The 25,436-nt window shown below is 33.1% G+C and overlaps 4 pseudogenes across 1 annotated transcript; all 4 read left to right on the top strand.

The window, feature by feature from the left end:
- The first annotated feature begins 6,421 nt into the window (after nucleotides 1–6,421).
- On the top strand, nucleotides 6,422–7,943 carry LOC149387089 (cytosolic sulfotransferase 14 pseudogene; annotated as a pseudogene). The gene is made up of 2 exons (XR_016300986.1): nucleotides 6,422–6,548; nucleotides 6,739–7,943. The product of XR_016300986.1 is annotated as a cytosolic sulfotransferase 14 pseudogene (transcript).
- A 6,951-nt stretch (nucleotides 7,944–14,894) lies between these two features.
- LOC149387088 (cytosolic sulfotransferase 15 pseudogene) lies at nucleotides 14,895–15,827 on the top strand (annotated as a pseudogene).
- A 4,244-nt stretch (nucleotides 15,828–20,071) lies between these two features.
- Nucleotides 20,072–21,075, top strand: LOC149387087 (cytosolic sulfotransferase 15 pseudogene; annotated as a pseudogene).
- A 2,686-nt stretch (nucleotides 21,076–23,761) lies between these two features.
- Nucleotides 23,762–25,025, top strand: LOC149387086 (cytosolic sulfotransferase 15 pseudogene; annotated as a pseudogene).
- Nucleotides 25,026–25,436: the final 411 nt, after the last annotated feature.

Genomic DNA, 25,436 nt, shown 5'->3' with positions numbered 1-25,436 from the left:
ATATGGAAACCGAAGAAGAAAAAAATAACTTTGAGACAAAACCGACCAAAAACATATGACAAAAGAAATATAATTAGGAGTGTATATATATATATATATATATATATATATATATATATATATTTAACGTTGGTTCGCTCTAGTATACCACCGAATTAGAGAAATGATTGTTTAGATCATTTTTACCGCCCGTTCTAACCCGCACTCCATCTCGTCAACATCGGAGCGAGTAAATTATATGGTGAGTTTTTTTTTTTATCCTTTTTAGTCTAATGAAGGAGAAATTGAAAGTAGTGAATTCATTCAAATTAAAATAAATATTAATTATTACATAGCTAATAAAAAGGAATCATGGGAGAGAAAGGTCTGGATATATACGTAAAATAAGGAGTCGTGTAAAATAGCAAATTATATAAAGAATTATAACTTCTTTAGCTGTTATATATATTTAATGAACAAAATTGACCAGTTTGCTAGAGCATTGGTTTAAAATGCCATATTTAGAGTGAATTCTCTTTTAAAAAAAGGCCAATCATATAATATTTACAAATAAGATGAAAATAAACTAAACTTAAGATGAAGACAGTTAAGAACTAACGAAAATGAAGATACAAGAGAGATTATATCTTACCTTAATCTAAATGATTTTGTTATGAGGTAATAGAATATTAAATGGGTCCATTAAGAAAATTGCAAATTTAAACGTTTGATATTGCTAAATAGTCAACGTTTGCTAAATCTTAGGTAAATAACCACTTTCAAACATAAATTATAAATAATTACTCTCATATATCAAACTTTGACTATTTACCTAAGATTTATGTATGAAAGTTACTATTTACATAAGATTTACCAAATATTGACTATTTAGCAATGTTAAACGTTTAAGTTGAATATTTTCCATTTTAATTTGTTGAAATTAAAATGCACTACTACTACCTTTTGCTCGAGACAATGCGGGTGATTAGTCCATTAATTTTTTTTTCTTTCTTTATTTTTTTTTTACTATTTTTCATTCATACCGAAATTACTTAACGTGATGTTAGATGGTTGTTCAACTAAGTTGTTGTGACTAGTTGTTAAACAACTGATTGATTTATCCAGATAACTAAGACCAGTGACCAATCAAACATATAAACAAAAGTAGTAAGAGACACACGAGATTGGTAATCTTGTTCGGTGAAAACTACCCACACAGGGGGACTGACACGTCTAAGTGAAAAGCAATCCACTAACAATCGTCAAAGATACAAGAATATTAAGTTTGACTAAACTCCCCTTCACAAACACCTTCGTCTTTGACACATTCTGGATTCTTGGCAACCTAAGCTCCTCTTAGGTTTGAGACTCCCTATCACTTTCACTCAATCTTCTCCCGAAGATTCTCAGCACGTCAAGATGCAAAACACACGTTCCCACACGTAGTACGACGGTACAAAAGCTATGAGTTGCTTTAAGTTTGTTTGTCGATGAAGATCTCATGAATAGAGAAAAAAAAAACTCGAAGCTATGGCTACGTGAATTTGCCAAACAGTAAACGAAAAACCCAACCACGCAAACCCTCATTGGATTTCATATGGCTAGGTTCCTATACATTCGCGAAGTCTAATAAGTCGGATTCCTAAATCCGATCTTATTCATCCAAGAAAATCGGAACTAAAACAACGTGTTTTAGTTGATTTGTTTCGCGTGATATGCTAAGACACAAGTACCCTTCTGCTAAGTTGCTTGAATAACTTCTTGATGCTTTGATTTGAACAATATGTTACAATTTGTTTTGCCAAACATAACTATGCCACAAAAGATCTAACACATACATATTATATATTTAATTACATGAAATATTTAAACTCGAATTACAAAGAAATATTGTAAAGATTAAATAATAGAGACGAATCGTTGTCTAGGAGGATTGAACTCACGTCCTCAATCAGAAAGAGACATTACAAGCATGAGATAAAACCACCAAATCTACATGTTTGAAATCATTTATTATTTCTTATAATTTCGTTATCGTTTTCTATCACTTACTTGCATCTCAACCTCTTAAATTTATTACAAAAAATTAGGTAGCCAGACAACTAAAACGTTTAGGATTGCTATATAGCCAACGTTTCGTAAATCTTAAGTAAATAGTCATAAAAATAATGTGGCATTTTTGGTTTGCCCTTTCATTAAAATAAAAGGGTGGGGTATCTACGTCAATTTACACGTATAAATACATGGGCATGGCTATTTACCTAAGATTTACGAAACGTTGGCTACACGTGTAAATATAACTATATAACTAATGGACCCAATTTATTAATAACTATCGTATTTCAATAATTTTTATGTGCTCAAGAGTGAATGACGGGATTTCGACAAAAGTGTTAGTGACTTCAAAGTTTTGAAGCAAAATCAATTAAACTATAATTTAAGACACTTTTATTAGCATGCTCAATGTGCAATGTTCTTTCTCTCTATCTCTCTCTCGTATGTTTCTCTTTGCTCTTTGTTCTTTGTCTCTCTCTCTTCGACGCTGATCACATCTCCCTCCCTCAGCGTCCTCTCCTCCGCCTCCAGCTCCGCCCCTTCCGGCGTATATGTCTACAATTATCAAAATTATGGACGAACATGTCTACAATGATCAAAATTGTAAAATTGTAGTAGACATATAATTATACTCTCTTTTTGTAAATTTATTTTTACCATCAAGAACTCTTCTCCGTTCATACATGTCTATGGTTTAGGTAATGGAAATGGCCGAAATAGAATGGTTCTGAAGCAAAGCCAGACCTTGCTAGATACGAGCAATAGTCGAGAAGAATTCGGGTATGAAACAACAACTAGTAGAGCTCTTTCACGCAAAGCACGGCCGTCCATGGTAAGGTCATACTTGTATCGCTTAGAGACTCCTATATGACGAGAAACACCTCCATTTTTCTGTGCAGAGACCTCGATTTATCCTATGGAAATGCAACGTCGCGTCAGGGAAGGATTTGGACCAAAGCAACACTTGTCAGGTTGACCGAAACCAAAAAAGCTTCCATCAACAGTGATCTCCGACGTCTCATGGACGATAATATTGCTGTCGACGCCATTTTCAACACCATCTATATTCCTAAACTTGAATTTCACTTCCATGCTCGCAGATTTCTCTCACGGAAGATCTATTAAAACACACACACACATGCGCGCGCCCACTCACGCGCGCGCGCGCGCGCGCGCGCACACACACACACACACATATATATATATATATATATATATATAAAAGATGAAGTTAAACCTCCCTTATTCACACCAAAACCCTAATTAGATGGAGACAACAACATCAATGGCCGCTGCGGCGACGCCACCACCCAATAAAAATAACACGAGTTCTGGTGTAGTGCAAGAAGCACGCCGCGGCAGAAAGGAAGAAGAAGTTCACTCCAAGTGACGCCGAACGGCTCAGAAAGTAGGACGGCGAGTTCGCCGCCGGACTCGGCGACATCTTCGTACTCCAACTCGCTCTCGCCGCCAACCACCGTGGCGAGGAACTGATCTTCCACCGAGGAGTTGGGATTCGCCGATCAAGCTCCGTTGTTTTTGTAAAAGAGCATACTGTCACGAGTAGAGGAAAGAGAGAAAAAAAGAGAGGTGATGGGACTGAGGAGAAATAAATGAAAGAAAAATAAATGAAGAGGGTAAAAAAGGAATTTCACATTGTATCTACTAATAAATTTATTCTAATTAACATTTTAGTTTGTTTTGGTCAAAAACATCACAACAACTAATTCATCCGTCCAAATCCCATGAATGATGGAGATTAGAACGAAATAGAATTTTTTGGAGCTCAGAATCAAAGCCTACAAACAAGAAAAAGAAAGTCCTGAATCAAACTCATAAGAACAGAAAGAGGTTCCTCTTAGGCCCAGAACCCACAAGCACAATACTCCACGTATAAATGAAATTATTCTTAAATTAGAACCATTGATAATTTTTTCTACCATAATTCAAAAGTCCTATTTATTTTAAAACTATAATACATGTCATTATGTGTCATTGTATTTTTAACTATTTTTTTTACTTTTTCTTATTTATTGGCATATTTGTTTATCAGTTAATCGGTAATTTGTTGATATGTTTGTCAATAAATTTGTTAGACCTGATTTTAATTAGATAAATTTTAGATTCTAAGTGGGAATACAATTTGGCTTCATAAAATAAAAGCATGTATGTATTAGCACCGAATATAGGGTGTTGCTTTACGTTACAAACAAATAAGAAAAAAAAAAGTTTGACTTTAAAGCTCTGAAATTATTTCAGGACAATAAATGTAACGAATGTATATGCGGGACAAATAATTGAACCCATAAAATTATGTTTGTCACACATTAAATTTTACTCATTATTGCACATAAAAAAAATTGAAGCTAGGATGTGTAGTTCATAAATTTCACACTTTAAATGATTTTTTTTTTTTACTTGATGAATCTTTAAAAAAAAATTACTACATTTGTTGACATCCCCAAATAGCTGACAAATATGTCAATATATTTTCAAAGAAAATCTTAGATTCTTTAAAGATTTATTAACATCTAAAAATTTGTTGACATCATAAAAATCTCGAATTCTATGAAAATCTCGAATTCTATGAAGATTTATTGACTAACATGTCAATAAATTTCCAAAAAGAATCCGAGATCCTATGAAGATTTATTGACATCAATGAATTTATTCACAAAGATGTCAATAAGTCTTCAAAAGAAGTCTCAGATTCTTTGAAGATTTATTTACATCTAAGAATTTATCGATAAATATGTCAATAAATTTTAAAAAAAAAAATCATATTCGATAAAAAAACAGCTCGAGCTCATAATTTTATCTTCACAGAACACTTGATCTTCCATAAAATATATATTCAGTCAACCCTTGGACGCTAAACTAGAAAAAGAAATGAAGAACGAAATCATATAAACATGAAGAACGAAAATGAACCCAACCTTACTTCTGTGATGTTTCTCGAGTCCGTTAGACATCGTTGAGAGAGAGTGAGTAGCATGAGAGAGACAATCTGGAAGAACGAGAGAGAGAGAGAGAGAGAGAGAGAGAGAGAGAGAGAGAGAGAGAAACTTTTTTTTAGTTGGTTGAAATATTAAATGAGTTAATTACTCTCTCAAACTCTAACTCAAAAAGTTTTTTGTTTTCTGTTTTCTAATTTTTGTAGTTGTATTGAAAAACTGTTTTGTAGTTGTTTTCAAAAAGTTGTTTGGTACAGTTTTCATTTTTGTTTTTGAGAAAGTTAAAAAACTGAAAAAAGTGTTTGGTATAGTTTTCATTTTTGTTTTTGAAAGAATGAAAAGAGAAGATGAGGAGAAAGAGGAGAGAAGAGAAGAAAAAAAATTTCAAAAACACCTTTTATTTGTTTTCAGTTTTCTTTACTTTTTTCCAAAACAACTTCAAAAATTTTTGAAATTTTTTTCCGAAAACACTTTACCAAACATGTTTTCAATTTTTGTTTTCAATTTTTTCAACTCAAAAACTAAAAAACAGTTTTTGAGTTGCTTACCAAACATGCCCTAATAGGGTTGTTTGTTAGTTAACTCAAAAAATTTTTGTTTTTTATTTTCTAATTTTTGTAGTTGTACTGAAAAATTATTTTGTAGTTGTTTTCAAAAAGATGTTTGGTACAGTTTTCATTTTTGTGTTTGAGAAATTGAAAAAACTGAAAAAATGTTTGGTAGAATTTTCATTTTTGTTTTTGAAAAAATGAAAAGAGAAGATGATGAGAAGGAGGAAGAAATTTTTTTCTAAAAACACATTTTATTTGTTTTCAGTTTTCTTTCCAGAAAATTAAACCAAATACATTTTCGTTTTTTGTTTCCAATTTTTTTAACTCAAAAACTGTTTTTTTTAATCTCCAACTTGATTCAGGTTCAAAGGTTAGATATCGCTAGTGTTTGATGTCGATTTTGTAGATAGAAGGGACAGATTGTTGTTGAATTTTATGTTTTGAAGTTATAACTTACTGTTTTTCGAGTTGGGTTTTGTTCAGTCCTTTATTTTATTTTATTTTCATCCAAAAGGTCGTTTCGATGACTATCCTCGAAGATCTCGACTTGAGTAAAGAAAAATAGGTGGCTTCGTGCATGCACGTTAATTATTAAATTTTGGTTAATACATGCCAGCTTGCAAAACAATTAGGAATTTCACAACGTCAGAGAGGTCTATCTATCTATCACAATTCCAAAACGATAACCACTACGGTGATAAAATATTATATTTACCATTCCTGGGTACACATGCTCATCACCTTGCGGATAAAGACACCATATTTACATAGTTTACACACACACACACACATATATATATATGTATATATATGCGTGTGCAGGCACAAGTACCAGTCCAGGATGAGGTATAGCCCCCTCAATTTTTTTTTGCACTTTTTGTCCATTTTTCATTTTATTTTTATATTTTTTTACCTTCAAAATTTATAAACATGGCTTGTGTATGGTCACTTTTATTACATTTCACAATTAAACTGAGCTCAAGACTAAATCCAAATCCAGGACACAAAGGTATGTTGCGCTTGAACGATGGATTTTAAGATATAAATAAGAGATGCTTATGAAACTTTCACTTTTCTTTCTAGCATAAAAAGGCACTCCTTTGGTTATAACACTTCGGACACAAGCAGATTAATTTTGTAACTATATATCGACGCGGATTAATAACCATATATATAGCGATTGTCTTTGGTCTTTGTAGAATTTATATACCCCAACGGCCTTTCTGGACTTCTCTTAGTGCTACGGAAAATATGTCGTCGAACAATGAGTTTGATCATAGCCATTACGATCCTGAGGATGATATAGAGCTAATTGTTTCTCAGCTGCCTAAAGTTCGAAGCAGGTTTCGCAGTGGATTTTCACAGTACCAAGGGTTTTGGTTCCCATCGTATCATGTTTCCAACATAATTAGGTTCCAAAGAAACTTCCAAGCCAAAGGTCGAGACATCATTGTAGCGTCGAAGCCCAAATCTGGCACCGTGTGGCTCAAGGCACTCTTGTTCTCGGTGGTCAACCGGGCAAATTTAACGGTCAACGACACTCCCTTGCTCTCCTCAAACCCCCACGAGCTTGTGCCGTTCTTTGAGTTCATGCTCTACACGGACCCAGTCAACGTTCCCGACTTGAGCCACGTGGCGAGCCCAAGGCTGTTCGCCACGCACGTCCCGTTTGAGGTCTTGCCAGAGTCAATCAGGAGCTCCGAGTGCCGCGTCGTTTACTTGTGTCGAAACCCTCTCGACACGCTAGTCTCTTACTGGCACTTCGTCTCAGGTCAAGACGTTTCAAGAATCGACTTGGCGTGGACCGTTGAAAATGACGTTGACATGTTTTGTAGGGGACAAGACACGTTTGGGCCGTTTTGGGACCACGTTCTGGGGTTTTGGAGGGCGAGCCTGGAGAGACCAGAGAACGTGCTGTTTCTCAAGTACGAGGATGTGAAAGAGGACACTGAGAGCGTCGTGAAGAGGCTCGCGGAGTTTGTGGGGTTTCCTTTCTCCGACGAGGAAGTGAAAAAAGGGGTTGTCCGACAGATCTGCGAGCTTTGTAGTCTGAGCAGTTTGAGGGATATTCAAGCCAGGAATGAGCCTGAAAAGTGCGTCCCCAACGTAAGCAACGAGACTTTCTTCAGAAAAGGAGAGGTCGGCGATTGGGTCAACGAGCTGAGTCCTCAAATGGTGGCGCGCGTGGAAAAAGTGATCAAAGAGAAACTTGAAGGTTCTGGGTTGGCCTTTAGAACATCATAAACTGTAGTTTTGTTTTGGTATGTGTCCTTTGTTTCAAAATCTCTTCTTTGAGTGTGCATTTTCGGTTTTCATTGATGAATGTCATTTTCTGGATGACTCTATTCTCGGAGAAATGCTTCATATAAATTGATGTTTTCACAATTTTTTAATATCTATGACAAAAGGGAAATCTGGATGCTTTATTTTGATATTTTGTTAGGCGTAATAAATCCATATATATTTCATTTGTTTTCGATATATTGATTTTCTCAACCAATGTTTTAAATTCCGACGAAATCCGTTGGAAATCTATAGCAGCGCTGCTACCGGAGTAAAAACGACTGGCGAAAAGCATATTTTTCTTTTTGTCGTCGATTTTTATAATTTTCGCCGATTTTTCGTTTGTCGTTTGTTTTTTTTACAAAAGTTAAAAGAAATTCAATGGAACTAGCTAAACATGGAACACAAGTCACACGTAACCCCGAAACCTTTACCAATTAGACCAAGTACCAATTTTGTAAGAGTATTGTTTACTTTAAATTATATATTATATTTATTTTATGATTTTAGACAAATACTACATATAAGATAAAAATTCATGTATAAATATAACAAATAAAATTTTAATAATAAAAATGGATATATTTTCAATTAATGATGCATTTTCAATAATGTATTTAATTATATTACTACGCATAAAAAATAAATGTATAAAAACAAAATAAAATGATGAAAATGGATGTTTATAAAAGAAAATAATATTATAAAAAAATTGATATGTTATCATTGAATACTTATTACCCATTTTTAGTACATATATAAACACGGATATTTCTAAATTATATACCTGAATATATAGAATATGTATTAAATAAAATAAAATTAGGATAAACATATATTAAATAATAGTACTAAATATATTGCTATTACTATAACTTAAATGTTTATATTACAATTTTAATAATTGAAAGATACATGTGTGTATATATATATATATATATATCATATTTTGCAATATTATTTTCGTTCGGTTTTCAATCGACATGTCGATTTTTCATTGAAAAAGATATATCAATTATCTTTTTCAACTATTTTTATGTTCGGTTTAAATTAGAGGACTCGAAACGGCATTTCAATCCTTGAATTTTCTAAATATAAACAATAAGGCATGGAGATTACCCTTGTACTCAAAGATACACATGCAAGAGAATCGAGATAGCGTCTTTTACAATAATAAAAAAAATTATATAATCATATGGGTTTGCGTTGATACTCGACATATACACAGAAGTATCCATAAATAATAATACTATAATATACGTATATGTAAATTATGCGTGCGTCAATGCGTGCATGTTAGAAGATCTGCACTGTAGCAGACAATAGTCATAAATATATATAATATTATGACATTGGCATCTTGCTATATAGATTATTTTTGGAGAAATATAATAATAGAATTATCGATATTATTGTATTTTTTTTCACTGTGTGAGAAGATCTGAGAGTAGTATCTTTAAAAAGGAAATAGTCTTTTGTTTACAAAAGAAAAAAAAAAGGAAATAGTCCTAAATATAATATAATGAAAGTGTCATATAGCTCTATTGTTTTTGGAGAAAAGTAATCATGCAACTATCAAGTTTATGTTATTAAAAAAAAATCAAGTTTGTAGTATTTTTTTCATTTTAAAAAATTGATAAATTTTCATATCTCTAAACAACTTAAAATATATTTAAAATTCTTAAAAAATTGTTTATAACTTTATGAAGTATCAAATATAATCTTCTCCAAAAGATTAAAATTTGTCAACTTAATTTGTTTGGTATTTTAATGAGTAAATATATAAGAATACTGCTTAATTAGATTTTTTTATGAAAACGAATAGATACTACAAAAAAATTGATGAACCAACTAGAATATCATCGACATAGTAATTCACGCTACAAAAAACTAAAATAATAGGTCGAGACTCGATTTATGCAGGCGGACATGTGCACCACATGTATATAACGTTTGTCTCAGCTTATTAAACTTGATTTTAGTTTTTTTTTTTTTAAGTTAAATAATATTCAAGTATTTGGTAAAATTATTTTTTCTAAAAGCTAAAAAGTGTTTTTAAATATTTTAACTAAAAGCTACAATTTGTAACGTTTATACGTAACTTTAGTTTTTAATTTGTAGTTTCTCTCTCTTAACTTTTTTTTTTTCTCTTACACTAACTTTTAATTCTAATTATCATTATATGCTTTTATCAAATAATTTTTTTGAAGTCACCAAAATTTATAATTTATTTTTTACATTCTATAGACACCCACTTTGATATATTTTTTATATACCAAAATATATCTTATTATTATTAATTACATTTTATATAAATAATTATTACTTATAAATATTAATATATATTTTACCACACACTAAATCAGCTTTTGTTAACAGATACAGCTATTTTACAATAGTTTACCAAACACTCATCTGTTTTTTAAAACAACAGTTTTTTCGTACAGCTATTTTAAAATCACTTTTTAAAAAAGCAAAGTTATGCCAAATGCAGCCAATGATTGCGTTTGACATATCTTTGCTATAAAATAGTGTGGTATTTACGTCAATTTATGCGTATAAATACATGGACGTGACTATTTATCTAAAATTTACGAAACGTTGACTATATAATAATGTAAAACTATAAATATGGTTACATATATCTATTGGACTGTTCCTCGAATTATCAAAATACTGATTTAAACACTTTTACATGTCGAAGACATAGAATAAAATTAGACAGTACATTAACAACCAAATTGATTTATTTTATGTAAAATTATTGCATACCAATAATAAAGTAGAATATATTGCATTCTTAGATGGAATACTTTTCCGGCAGTATTGCCAAGCAAAGAGAGTGAAAAGAATATCAACCTAGTATATTATTGGCGGTAAAATATTAAATATTTTCGATTTATTATAATTTAATACTCATCTTTAAAAATTACGATAAAAATACTCAATGTTACCAAGTCGTATCTCCGTCATTTTAATTGAAAAACACTATCACGAGTGTAAATGACGCGCTGACATGGCAACACTTTAATGGTGTTTAAAAAATGAAGACCATTAAACATCCTAACTGCACTTCGACAGCGTGTCATCCACGTCGTCACATTTAATGGTATTTTTTCATCCAAACACCATCATAGACTTTTAATGGCGCCTCTTTTAATGACGCTTAAAATGTGCAATTAAATCTATTTAATGACGCATTTTGAACGCCATTAAAAACATTTTTTTCTACTAGTGAATAATCTTGTTATATTTATACAATTTTAGTATAACATATGTAAATCGATAATTTTAATATAAAAATCTTATAAAAAGATAAATAAAGCAATAAATTTATAATTATTATAAATTAAGTTATTAAAATCGTGTCTCATATAAATTAAAAAGATATATATATATATATATATATATATACACACACATATGTATATACACATTTATACAACTAAATATATGTATTAAGTAAAAATACGTTGAGATTTAAATTAATGAGAGTATTTGATATTATATTTGTGCAAAAATAATTAGATATTGAAATTGAAAAAATATATACATACATATATGTATATATATATATAACATATTATGTAACACTATTTTCATTTGGTTTTCCACCATCATCTTAATTTTCCATCGAAAATGGTATTTTATTTGTCATTTTCCACATTTTTTCGTTCGGTTTTCCGTCGGTTTGTCGATTTTCCGTAAATCATAAAGCTCGAAATGACGTCGAAATTGGTATTTCGAACCTTGATTTAAAATACAAACTTTACTTTATTTAATTATTGCATAGGATAATAGTCGGCTATGCAAAATATATGATGAGATATGATTTTAGATTTGGACAATTCGGCCTCAACTAACAACTTTTTGGAAAAACGTATTGGGACCACGTTCTAGGGTTTTGGAGGGCGAGCCTGGAGAGACCAGACAAGATGTAACATCTCAAGTACGAGGACATGAAAGAGGATGTCGAGGGCAATGAATAATGTCAATCCAATTTCACTTTGAATAAATTGTCATTGACATCCCTTTTTAAAGTTTGTTACATTTTTTGTGAACATGAACTAAATTTTTTAAACTTTAAAATATGATCACGTATGTAAGTTGCAAACCTGAGATTCCATCAACAACAAAAATGATGAAAGTTAGATTATTCTTTTTTATTTTGGTGATTTACTTTTATTTTCATCATTGTTCTATCTATTTCCTCATTTCATTTCACAATCTATTCCCTTTACTGGTCGTAGTCTACTATTACTCGTGTTATATGTTTAAGTGATTCTTGTCTTAATGGAAAAAAGATGTATAAATCGAAATTCACAAACGTTTAAAAATCACAAACTTAGCAAGCCGTAACCTTCAAACAATTATCACTATCCCAGGTCAAAATCCCAGTTGAATTGATAAAAAAAAAAAGGTGCATATTTCAGATCAACATTGCAACGTTGATTGATGATGTAAAAAATACGAGTTTAGTGGGTGTCAATGCAAGATCTGGAGTTGTGCTTTGTTGATGCTCAGATTGTCAAACAATTTCTCACTTTATACTCTTTATTTTTGCACCAGGCTTATTAAAAAATTATCCAATGGTTGGTAATTTTGCATACAATGGTTGTTTTTGTATTATTCGGAAAATTCAATAGTGGGACATAGTTATTACAAATCTTGTTGTGATCATCCTCTATTGAAGGAGAAATGCTTCATATAAATTGATGTTTTCACATATTTTTGTGTAAATTCGGAGGGCTAACGATCAAATAACGGTTAAATTTTTTCAGCCGTTCAGATCATAACCGTTGATAATCTTATAACGGCTAAGATTTAATAAATAAAAAATTAAAAATGGTAACATTAACGTTGAGAGAGCATACACACGCTGACACACTCTTGATTCATCCAACGGTACACACGCCTGCCGAGACTTCCGACACGCCTTCTGCACCTTCCGCCACTTGTCGGAAGTGGTTCTTCCGTCCGTCATCCTCACGGTACACTAAGCCACGTAAACTTCAATATTGTAAAATAGCCAACGTTTTAAAAAACTTAGCAAGCTAGCCAAATTTTGCCCACCTAACCAGTCTTTAAGTTTTTGCTTTACCCAAATTAACCGTTTAAGAATTGAATAAGAAAATTGGTTATTTATAGAAACAAATTAAATCGTATATTGAGTAGGCATTTTCATTGTATTGCTTCTGTGTGTGTTTTGTTATTTGTAGCTCTCATTTAAGGGATTAGTTGTACTCTCATTAGTTGTATTTATTTGTATTAGTGCTGGTATACAGTGGCGGATCCAAACTCGGAAGGAGGGGGGGCCAAAACTGAAATTAGGCTGTAAAAAAAAAAAAAAAAATATTTAGCCCAATTTTTTTTTTTGAGGGGGGGACCAGGCCACTTGAGCCCACCACCTGGGTCCGCCCCTGTTGGTATATTATAAATTATGTTAATATTGATTTATTTTTGTGTGTATTTGTGTTAATATCAATAAATTTGTTAAAAAATCCAACATAAAAAATATGGGAGACTACGATGCAATATTCGAACGTCACAATGAAAAGTTAAAATTGGAGAGACAAAATATTGTTGATGTAGAGTGAGATAATTACGAAATAAATGGTCACTAAACGTGATTATGATTAACTCATTTGATGACTTTTTAATTTTGAAATATTTAATCGTTAATTTTTATTAATAACTATTTTTTTAAAATTAACGAAACTTTGTTTATCTAGCGAAATTTACGCTTGTTATTATCTCTAAAAGTATGAGGCCGGTCAGTAGGTGGGATAACTTTTTTTTTTTTTTATTACTAAAAAAGGTTGGAATTTGGAATACATAATTAAAAGATTAAAAAATTAAAAAAGACAACCTTTCTTACGTGGGTGATACCTCTATATTCTCCTCTGTTTTCGTGGACAGATATAATTGTATTCAGCTATCTTCGATGACCTCACTTTATAAAAAAAAAACCCATCGCCCCACGGCACTGAATTACAAGAGTTGTTGAAATGTCTTAATCAATAATATCCTAATCGCTGTATAAGACAAAAAAGATAAATCAACAACTCCAGTATTGTCCCGAGTGAGTGTTAGATAATGTTGCAAAGAATCAAAATTACACATACTCCATTATTACATGGATGATGAATGGATTGTTCTCCAACTGTATAAACCTTCAATCAATAAGAGCGACCACGTTTATTACATGGATTATCTATGTTAAGACGGAGTACAAACTCATTAGATTAAATGCTTGTAGTTACACGTCAATATATAGCATATATAACCAACGACAAGTTCGCTTGGTTTGAATATTACAGCGACTAACAAAAATGTCGTTTGATAATAGCCCTAAGAATGAGTCATACGATCAAGATGATGATATACAGCTAAAAAATGTAGAGGCTTTTCCTAGAAATGACTGCAATAAAATTTAGTATGAAATTTTGTTTGAATAAACAATGCAAGAACTTATATGATTTTATCATTTCAGTTTCGTCTCTGATATGTAGAGCAATTTGATCTCTTTTTTCTTTTTCTTTTTTTTGAAAAATCAATTTGATCTCTAACCTACTGATTTTGTTGCATCTGGTTAATTTTGGTTTTTTATGAGTTTATTCAACGCCTTATAAAATGTAATATTTTTCCAAACTACTTTTTTATTTTTTTATAGAACTTAAAAAAGGACCATCGACATAAAAAATATTCTAAATATTATAAAATCATCGAACTTTTTGTAAACTAAAATAAAATAAATTATTCTCTTTCATAAAATTAATAAAATATTTTAGTTTATAAATATGTTATAAAGTTTTTAGATTAAACTATTACATATATGGGTTGATAAATGTCCTCCTTTCTTGCCATTTATAAAATAAATAATATATGAGTTCTGGCTCCAAACTTTTAAAACTTCGAATTAATATTCAATAAAAGAAGGAGAACCACACTTATTGCATGGATTATTTTATTTAAAAAAAATAAAAATTAGAGTACAAACTCATTACATATACATGGATTATATATACCCAACGACCTTTGTTATTGTTTTGACCTAGGGCAACTAAATAAAATGTCATCCACTATACCGTCCGATGATAGCCATAATAATGATGATGATATCGAGCTTATCATATCTCAGCTTCCAAAAGCTAGAAGTTGGCTGAGCAGTGGTTTCTTACAATACCAAGGTTTTTGGGTCCCAGACTTTCTCGTTCACAACATTATTAGGTTTCAGAGAAGCTTCCTAGCAAAAGACCAAGACATCATCGTAGCGTCAAAGCCCAAGTCCGGAACCACGTGGCTCAAGGCCCTCCTGTTCTCGGTGGTCAACCGGGGCAAGTACACGGTCAACGACACTCCTTTGCTCTCCTCGAACCCTCACAAGCTCATTCCCTTCTTGGAGTACGACGCTCCAGCGGATCTAAGCCAGCTGGCGAGCCCTAGGTTGTTGTCGACGCACGTGGCTTACACATCGCTCCCGGAGACAATCAAGAGCTCGGAATGTCGGGTCGTGTACGTGTGTCGAAACCCTCTCGACACGATTCTCTCTTACTGGCACTTTTACGAAAGCCAAGATGGCCCGAGTGGCGACCCCACATGGACCTTTGAGGACTGCCTCGATGGGTTCTCCAGAGGAGAGGAGATGTACGGGCCGTTCTGGGACCACGTCCTAGGGTTTTGGAGGGCGAGCCTGGAGAGACCAGACAAGGTCTTGTTTCTCAAGTACGAGGACATGAAAGAGGATGTCGAGGGCGTCGTCAAGAGGCTCGCGGAGTTCGTGGGGCTTCCTTTCTCGGCCGAGGAAGAGAAAGAAGGGGTTGTTCGGGAGATCTGCGAGCTGTGTAGCTTGAGGAGTTTGAAAGATATACAAGCCAAGAACAAGCCTGAAAATGGCCAAGTCGGGAATTGGGTCAACGAGTTGAGTCCTCAAATGGTTGAACGACTGGAAAAGGTCACCCAAGAAAAACTGAGTGGTTCTGGTTTGGTATTCAAATCAACCTAGAAGGGAGGGTTTTTTTTTTTTTTTTTTTGTTGTACTCAATTAAATTTTCTTCATGGTCTAATTTGTTGGTTTTTGTTTTTGTTGACTGTAATTTTCTTCGTTGCGCTTAGATGGTTTTCTTTGAGGTTCCAAATCCAATTTCTGCTGATTGGAATTTGAATGACGTGTGTATCTGTTGTTATTGTTCGCAACGAATGATATAAATCCATTGTTATTTGAATTATTGGACATTGAGTTACACTTTTAAAGTAAAATCTTTTGATGATAATAACAATGTATTAATCTTAGCTTTAGGCAGGAATGATACTGATTTGGAATGGTATACAAGACATAATATTTTGCGCAGAGCAATAATAACCACAATTATTATAATGGATTTGTTATCTAAAAAAAATAGACATCGTATTTTATACCGTCTGCAGTTACACACAGGTAGACATCATTTTATTTTTTTTTTATACGTTTATTTTTTATACATAGTAATATAATTAAATACATTATTAAAAATGCAGCATTAATGGAAAATATATCATTTTTATTAGTAAAGATTTATTTGTTACATTTATATATGAATTTTTATGATATATATTATTTGTCTACAATAATAAAACAAATGTAATATATAATTAAAAGTACAATTGCAAAATTTGTCCATGGTTCAACTGGCAAACGCTTAGGTTACTCGGGTGGGTGACTTGGGATCCATTTTGAACTGGCTCCATTTTATTTCATTAAAATTTTGTACAAAAAAAACGACAACCACCAATGAAAATTGGCGAAAAATTTCGACGGAAAAAAGGAAAATTATGCTTTTCGCCGGCCGTTTTTACTCCGACAGCGGCGCCGTCGTCGATTTTCGGCGAATTTCGCCGGAATTTAAAACGACGATTCATGCTACAAAAAACTAAAATAATAGGTAGAGACTCAAGACTCGATTTATGCAGGCCGACATGTGCACCACATGTATATATGGGCTGAGTGGGATTATTAATTTTATCAAAATATTAGACACACTACTACAAATTAACATATTAGGTGCGGAAGGGTATTAGGTGCGACATGTCGCACCTAAATGTCGCACCTAAGCACATATTAGGTGCGACATGTCGCACCAGATAATCTTCCAAGCGACTAAAAATTTCGCTAATGATTAGTGCTATCCGGTGCGACGGGTTATCCGGTGCGACGCTGTCGCACCCAATGTCGCACCTAATAAACTTTTAGGTGCGACATTTTAAGCATTGGGTGCGACATTCGTTGCACCGGATAACGTATTTTGTCCTAGTGACAATTAGTCAATTAAAACGTTTGAGATTGTTATATAGTCACTGTTTTGTAAATCTTAGTTAAACAATCATGAAGAAGATGTGACATTCCTGATTTTCCTTTTTATTAAAATAAAATAGTGTAGTATATACGTCAATTTATGCATGTAAATACATGAACGTCACTATTTACCTAAGATTTATGAAACGTTGTCTATATAACAATGTAAAACTGTAAATATGACTAGAACTATGCCTTGAATTGTCTAATACTGATTTAAACACTTGTACATGTCAAAGACATTATAAAATAAAGTTAGATAGTAGAATCCAAAAACAATTAAATTAATTTATTTTATGTAAAATTATTGTATCGAGCGCCATACCAATAATCAATAGAATACATCATTCTTAGATGGAATACTTTTGCGACATTATTGCAGAGAGTTTGCGACATTATTGCAGAGAGAGAGAGAGAGAGAGAGAGAGAGAGAGAGTAGCAACTAGTAACCCAGTATATTATTGGCGGAAAAAATATTCAATATTTTTGATTTATTATGGTTTAATACTCACTCTTTAAAAATTGCGACGAAAATACTTAATGTTATCAAGTGTAAATAACGTGCTGACATGGCAACACTTTTAATGGCGTTTAAAAAATGAAGGCCATTAAACGTCTTAACTATACTCCGGCAGTGTGTCTCCACGTCATCACATTTAATGGCGTCGTCATATATATATTAGTCCTAGAATGCTATTAATTTATAAACAAACTTTAAACTAATCCATATTTAAGCTGGCTTCTCGGACGGCACGCCCACGGAAGGACGGATTCCCGAGTCACACGTGCCTCACGGTACTTCCGACACGTGGCGGAAGGTGCAAAAGGCGTGTTGGAAGTCTTGGAAGTTCCTTTGAAACCTAATGATGTCTAATGATGTTGGGGACGATTTAGTGTAGGAACCAAAACCCTTGGTACTGTGACAAACCAGTGCGCAACATGGTTCGAGCTTTATGAAGCTTAGAAACAATGATTGATCTCTAAATCATCTTCATTATGATTTTCATGAGTATGATCAGACTCTTTGTTGCTGGATATAACTGATGACATTTCTTAAGTGGCTGTATGATTCAAAATGAACAACCAAAAAAAAGGTCAGTTGATCTATCTTGATGTCTACCTGTGTGTAACTGCAGACGGTATAAAATACGAGTGTCTATTTTTTTTTTAGATAACAAATCCTTTATAATAATTGTGGTTATTATTGCTCTGCGCAAAATATATCCATTTGAAAATCCATTTTTCTGTTTCTGGATTGATTTATTGGACAGAAAAAAATTATGAATGCTAGAAGATTAGTTAATAGTCTGTTAATACCTATTATCGCAGGTTTTATTTATCGGTACTTACCGTGATAATCTGTTTGTATAGTGTTTTTTTCTCCTGTTTATGGGTTGATTTGGCTGAGAAAGAAAAACGAAATAAGTATTTTTGTCAGTAAGAAAAGAATGAAATACAAATTGTCTTTTTAATTTATTGCTTTGATTTCTAAAAATAATCTAGACATGCAAATGCGCGGAAAAGTGAAACCAGGGGCAATACGATCCACTACTAGTACTACCCGTTGACAAAACGTTGACCACTTAAAAAAAACGTTGATTATTTTGCGATTTCTGTTTCGAAATAGCTATTTTGTAGTTCCCAAATTTTATTATTTTTTCTTATTAATTGATGACTGTTGTATTCTTGTAGGCAATTAAATGTTAGAAATTTAATGGGGAGCGTATTTACATGTACTTGGGTCTGATATTTTGTAAGGGTTTGCATAGTAGTTAAAAGATTCGTGGACAGAAAGCAATGAGCTGTTAAATTGGATTCAGTATCTTCGATGACCTCACTTTATTAAAAACCCATCGCCTCACCGCACTGAATTACAAGAGTTGTTGAATCAATAATATCCTAAACGCTGTATAAGACAAACAAAGATAAATCAACAACTCCATTATTGTCCTGAGTGAGTGTTAGATAATGTTGCAAAGAATCAAAATTATACATACATGGATGATGAATGGATTGTTCTCCAGCTGTATGAACCTTCAACTCAATAAGAACGACCACGTTTATTACATGGATTATCTATGTTAAGAAGGAGTACAAACTCATTAGATTAAATGCTTGTAGTTACACGTCAATATATGACATATATACCCAACGACATATTTGCTTGTTTTGAATATTACAGCGACTAACAAAAATGTCGTCTGGTAATAGCCCTAAGAATGAGTCATACGATCAAGATGATGATATACAGCTAAAAAATGTAGAGGCTTTTCCTAGAAATGATTGCAATTAATTTAGTATGAAATTTTGTTTGATTAAACAATATACAAGAACTTATATGATTTTGTCATTTCAGTTTCGTCTCTGATACGTAGAGCAATTTGATCTCTTTTTTCTTTTTTTTTTTGAAAAATCAATTTGATCTCTAGCCTACTGATTTTGTTGCATCTGGTTAATATTGGTTTTTTATGAGTTTATTCAACGCCTTATAAAATGTAATATTTTTACAAACTATTTTTTATAAAACTTAAAAAAGGACCATCAAAATAAAAAATATTCTAAAAATTATAAAATCATTGAACTTTTGTAAACTAAAATAAAATAAAATTATTCTCTTTCATAAAATTAATAAAATATTTTAGTTTATAAATATGTTATATAGTTTTTAGATCAAATCAAACTATTACATGTATGGGTTGATTGTCCTCCTTTCTTGCCATGTATAAAATAAATAATATATGAGTTCTGGCTCCAAACTTTTAAAACTTCGAATTAATATTCAATAAAAGAAGGAGAACCACACTTATTACATGGATTATTTTATTTTAAAAAAAGAAAAGAAATTAGAGTACAAACTCATTACATAGACATGAATTATATTATATATACCCAACGACCTTTGTTATTGTTTTGACTTAGGGTGAATAAATAAAATGTCATCCACTATACCGTCCGATGATAGCCATAATAATGATGATGATATCGAGCTTATCATATCTCAGCTTCCAAAAGCTAGAAGTTGGCTGTCCAGTGGTTTCTTACAATACCAATGTTTTTGGTTCCCAGCCTTTCTCGTCCACAACATTATTAGGTTTCAGAGGAGCTTCCGAGCCGACGACCAAGACATCATCGTAGTGTCGAAGCCCAAGTCTGGCACCACGTGGCTCAAGGCCCTCTTGTTCTCCGTGGTCAACCGGGGCAAGTACACGGTCAACGACACTCCTTTGCTCTCCTCGAACCCCCACAAGCTCGTTCCCTTCTTGGAGTTCAACGCTCCAACGGATCTAAGCCAGCTGGCGAGCCCTAGGTTGTTGTCGACGCACGTGCCATACACGTTGCTCCCGGAGACAATCAAGAGCTCGGGGTGTCGGGTGGTGTACGTGTGTCGAAACCCTCTCGACACGGTTCTCTCTTACTGGCACTTTTACGATAGCCAGGATGACCCGAGCGCCGATCCTACATGGACCTTCGAGGACTGCCTCGATGGGTTCTCCAGAGGAGAGGACATGTACGGGCCGTTCTGGGACCACGTCCTAGGGTTTTGGAGGGCGAGCCTCGAGAGACCAGAGAAAGTGTTGTTTCTCAAGTACGAGGACATGAAAGAGGACATCGTGGGCGTCGTGAAGAGGCTCGCGGAGTTCGTGGGGTTTCCTTTCTCGGCCGAGGAAGAGAAAGAAGGGGTTGTTCGGCAGATCTGCGAGCTGTGTAGCTTGAGGAGCTTGAAAGATATACAAGCCAAGAACAAGCCTGAAAATGTTGTGCCCTACTTGAAAAACGAGGCGTTTTTCAGGAATGGCCAAGTCGGGAATTGGGTCAACGAGTTGAGTCCTCAAATGGTTGAACGACTGGAAAAGGTCACCCAAGAAAAACTGAGTGGTTCTGGTTTGGTATTTAAAACAACCTAGAAGGTAGTTTTTTTTTTTTTTTTGGTACTCAATTAAATTTTCTTCTCGGTCTAGGTTGTTGGTTTTGTTTTTGTTGACTGTAATTTTCTACGTTGCGCTTATATGGTTTTCTTTGAGGTTCCAAATCCAATTTCTGCTGATTGGAATTTGAATGACGTGTGTATCTGTTGTTATTGTTCGCAACGAATGATATAAATCCATTGTCATTTTAATTATTGGACATTAAGTTCCACTTTTTAATTAAAATCTTTTGACGATAATAACAATGTATTAATCTTAGCTTTAGGCAGGAATGATACTGATTTGGAATGGTATATAAGAATCAAGCTTTCAAGTGTGCAGAAACGTAATATTTTGGCTTATTGTATTATCAAGACAAACAACATAGATGAAGGAAAAAAAGAAGAAGACAGAAGCTATGAACCATTGCCAATGATACTATAGTTATAAAACTTTTATATATTTCAAAGATTAAATTATTATACTTGAGTCGACCAAATTAATTTATTTTATTTATTTTTAGAATGGAGAGAGAGGTAAAAGTACACTATTAATTTTTATTCGTGATATATATACTAACTATTAAAAATACATTAATAAAGGTATATTGGTAAATTTAATTTAAAACTCATTTATATGCTAATACATGTCTAATTCCGTTAAAAATAATGGACAGAAGGACAAAATTGATAGATAAATAACGTTCTGGTAAAAAAAATGAATATCAAGAAGTTGTTATACGTGCATGAAAAAATATGTAATTTACCAACTAAATTATTGCTTGATAAAATATTAAATCTAAATCAGAAACTAAATTCAATTTTTGAATAAGACACACAATTTATCAGACTCCAAGCTGAGTGGTACATATTGAATAGTCCTCGATATTACATTATTGAATACGACAACAATAGCTCAACTAATTTTGTTTCAGGTGGAATATAAAATTTTATAAGAAAAATTAGATGAGTTAAGCCACGTGAAACTTCAATATTGTAAAATAGCTAAAGTTTTGAGAAAAAGCTAGCCAAATTTTGTCCACCTAACCAGTCTTTAATTTTTTGCTTTACCCAAATTAACCGTTTGAGAATTGAATAAGAAAATTGGTTATTTATAGAAACAAATTAAATCGTATATTGAGTAGACATTTTCATTGTATTGCTTATGTGTGTGTTTTGTTATTTATAGGGAAAATAACACATTTATACCCTGTGTTTTAGTGAAATGTCGAGTTTAACCCTCGGTTTTCAAAAATGTCGAGTTCATACCCTCTGTTTAACTAAAATGACGAAATTATACCCTCTGTTTAACTAAAATGACAAAATTATACCCTGAAATAGACAACAATGTCACGAATATTCTTTTTATTGACTTTTCATTGACGTTGACTATAATATTTATACATAAACACCAATTATCTTTATTCATTCGCGCCATATATGTAATTTAGTTCAAAACTAAAAAATAAATAATAGTATCTTAATCGTGAAGAACACAAAAAGAGGCAAATGGGTAAACATTGATAGTTGATAGTCATTAAAATCGCATATTCGAACAGAGAATCCAGGATTTAGAGTTACAATTCGAACACAGAATGAAGTCATTTATTAGGAAGTATTAGTTTTATTATTTAATTTTAATTTAAGGCTATTTTTATTTCAAAATTGAGAATTTGGAAGTTAGGGTACTGATTTAGATTTGATTCGGTTTTTCTTATATAAGAGTTAATATCAATGAAATGGAGATTTGTGACGTTGTTATTCATTTCAGGGTATAATTTCGTCATTTTAGTTAAACAGAGGGTATAATTTCGTCATTTTAGTTAAACAGGGGGTATGAACTCGACATTTTTGAAAACCGAGGGTTAAACTCGACATTTCACTAAAACACAGGGTATAAATGTGTTATTTTCCCTTATTTATATCTCTCATTTAAGGATTAGTTGTACTCTTCTATGAAGCTCATTATTAGTTGTATATATTTGTATAAGTGCTGGTATATTATAAACTTGTGTTAATTTTGATTTATTGTTGTGGTGTATTTGTGTTAATATCAATAAATTTGTTACAAAAATCCAACATGAAAAATTTGAGAGACTACGATGCAACCTTCGAACGTCAGAACGAAAAGTAAAAATTGGAGAGACAAAATATTGTTAACGTAGAGAGAGATAATTACGAAATGAATGATCATTAAACATTGTTATGATTAACTCATTTAATGATTTTTTTTATTTGGAAATATTTAATGAAGAGTATATATATTTGATATCCTCATTCATGATTATTTTGTAAAATTAACAAAACTTTGAAATTTACGCTGCTTATTATTTCTAAAAGTCAGTAGTGGGATAATTTTTTTTTTTATTAAAAAAGGTTGGAAATCGGAATACATAATTAAAAGATTCGTGGACAGAAAGCAATGAGCTGTTTGATTGGATCCAGTATCTTCGATGACCTCACTTTATTAAAAACCCATCACCCCACCGCACTGAATTACAAGAGTTGTTTAAATGTCTTAAATCAATAATATCCTAATCGCTGTATACGACAAAAAAGATAAATCAACAACTCCATTATTGTCCCGACTCCCGAGTGAGTGTTAGAACATGTTGCAAAGAATCAAAATTACACATACTCCATTATTACATGGATGATGTATGGATTGTTCTCCAACTGTATAAAGTATAAACCTTCAACTCAATAAGAACGACGACGTTTATTACATGGATTATCTATGTTAAGAAGGAGTACAAACTCTATAGATTAAATGCTTGTAGTTACACGTCAATATATGACATATATACCCAACGACATGTTTGCTTGTTTTGAATATTACAGCGACTAACAAAAATGTCGTCTGATAATAGCCCTAAGAATGAGTCATACGATCAAGATGACGATATAGAGCTCATTGTTCCTCGTCTTCCTAAAGCTAGAAGCAGGTTGTGTAGTGGTGTCTTACAATACCAAGGCTTTTGGTTCCCAGCCTTTCTCGTCCACAACATTATTAGGTTTCAGAGAAGCTTCCGAGCAAAAGACCAAGACATCATCGTAGCGTCGAAGCCCAAGTCCGGAACCACGTGGCTCAAGGCCCTCCTGTTCTCGGTGGTCAACCGGGGCAAGTACACGGTCAACGACACTCCTTTGCTCTCCTCGAACCCTCACAAGCTCATTCCCTTCTTGGAGGTCAACGGTCCAGCGGACCTGAGCCAGCTGGCGAGCCCTAGGTTGGTGTCGACGCACGTGCCTTACACATCGCTCCCGGAGACGATCAAGAGCTCGGGGTGTCGGGTCGTGTACGTGTGTCGAAACCCTCTCGACACGGTCCTCTCTTACTGGCACTTTATCGCTGGCCAGGACGACCCGAACGCTGACCCCACGTGGACCTTCGAGGACTGCCTCGACGCGTTCGGCAGAGGAGACAACCCTTACGGGCCGTACTGGGACCACGTCCTAGGGTTTTGGAAGGCGAGCCTGGAGAGACCAGACAAGGTGTTGTTTCTCAAGTACGAGGACATGAAAGAGGATATCGAGGGCCAAGTGAAGAGGCTCGCGGAGTTCGTGGGGTTTCCTTTCTCGGCCGAGGAAGAGAATGAAGGAGTTGTTCGGGAGATCTGCGAGCTGTGTAGCTTGAGGAGTTTGAAAGAAATACAAGCCAAGAACAAGCCTGAAAATGTTGTGCCCTACTTGAAAAACGAGACGTTTTTCAGGAATGGCCAAGTCGGGAATTGGGTCAACGAGCTGAGTCCTCAGATGGTTGAACGACTGGATAAGGTGATCCGAGAGAAACTGGATGGTTCTGGTTTGGCATTTCCTAGAAAATAGTTATTTGTGTTGAACTCCTTCAAAAAAAACAAAAAAAAATCACGGTCTAAATTGTCGATGTATTGTTCTGTTCAGATGTTATAAAATCTAATTCGTTTGGATGACTTATTATCTACTATTACTAAAATGTTAACTAGTTCACAATTTTTAAGTTTTACAATGACTCGAATGTCCTAAGAATATAATTCAACTGCTGAGATCCATAAAATATCTTAACTCCATTAATGAGATGACTAACTGCCAGCCATTTACAATTAAATATGACAATTCCGCTTTAAACGATACTCTTTTGGAATTGTAAATTAGAAGATAAAAACAACCTTACTTACGTGGGTCATATCGCTATACTATTTTTTATTTATTTATATATATATAAATATATGAAGAAGGACAGTCCCATCGAATTGTGACTCTATTCATTTTATTAAATTATAGACTTTTGTCCGAAGATATGATTTTATAGTAGAAAGTAGAAACGAAACGATCAAATTAAGTTTATAGTTATTTCATTGAACCAAATTAGATTTTTAAAAGACGACTTCCTCCCTGGA

Source organism: Urtica dioica, chromosome 8 (assembly GCF_054948205.1).
Source record: "Urtica dioica subsp. dioica isolate 48M chromosome 8, U.dioica_male_clone48M_v1_H2, whole genome shotgun sequence".
NCBI lineage: Eukaryota > Viridiplantae > Streptophyta > Magnoliopsida > Rosales > Urticaceae > Urtica > Urtica dioica.
The sequence above is the reverse complement of the archived record's forward strand: the minus strand, read 5'-3'. Positions and strand labels throughout refer to the sequence as shown.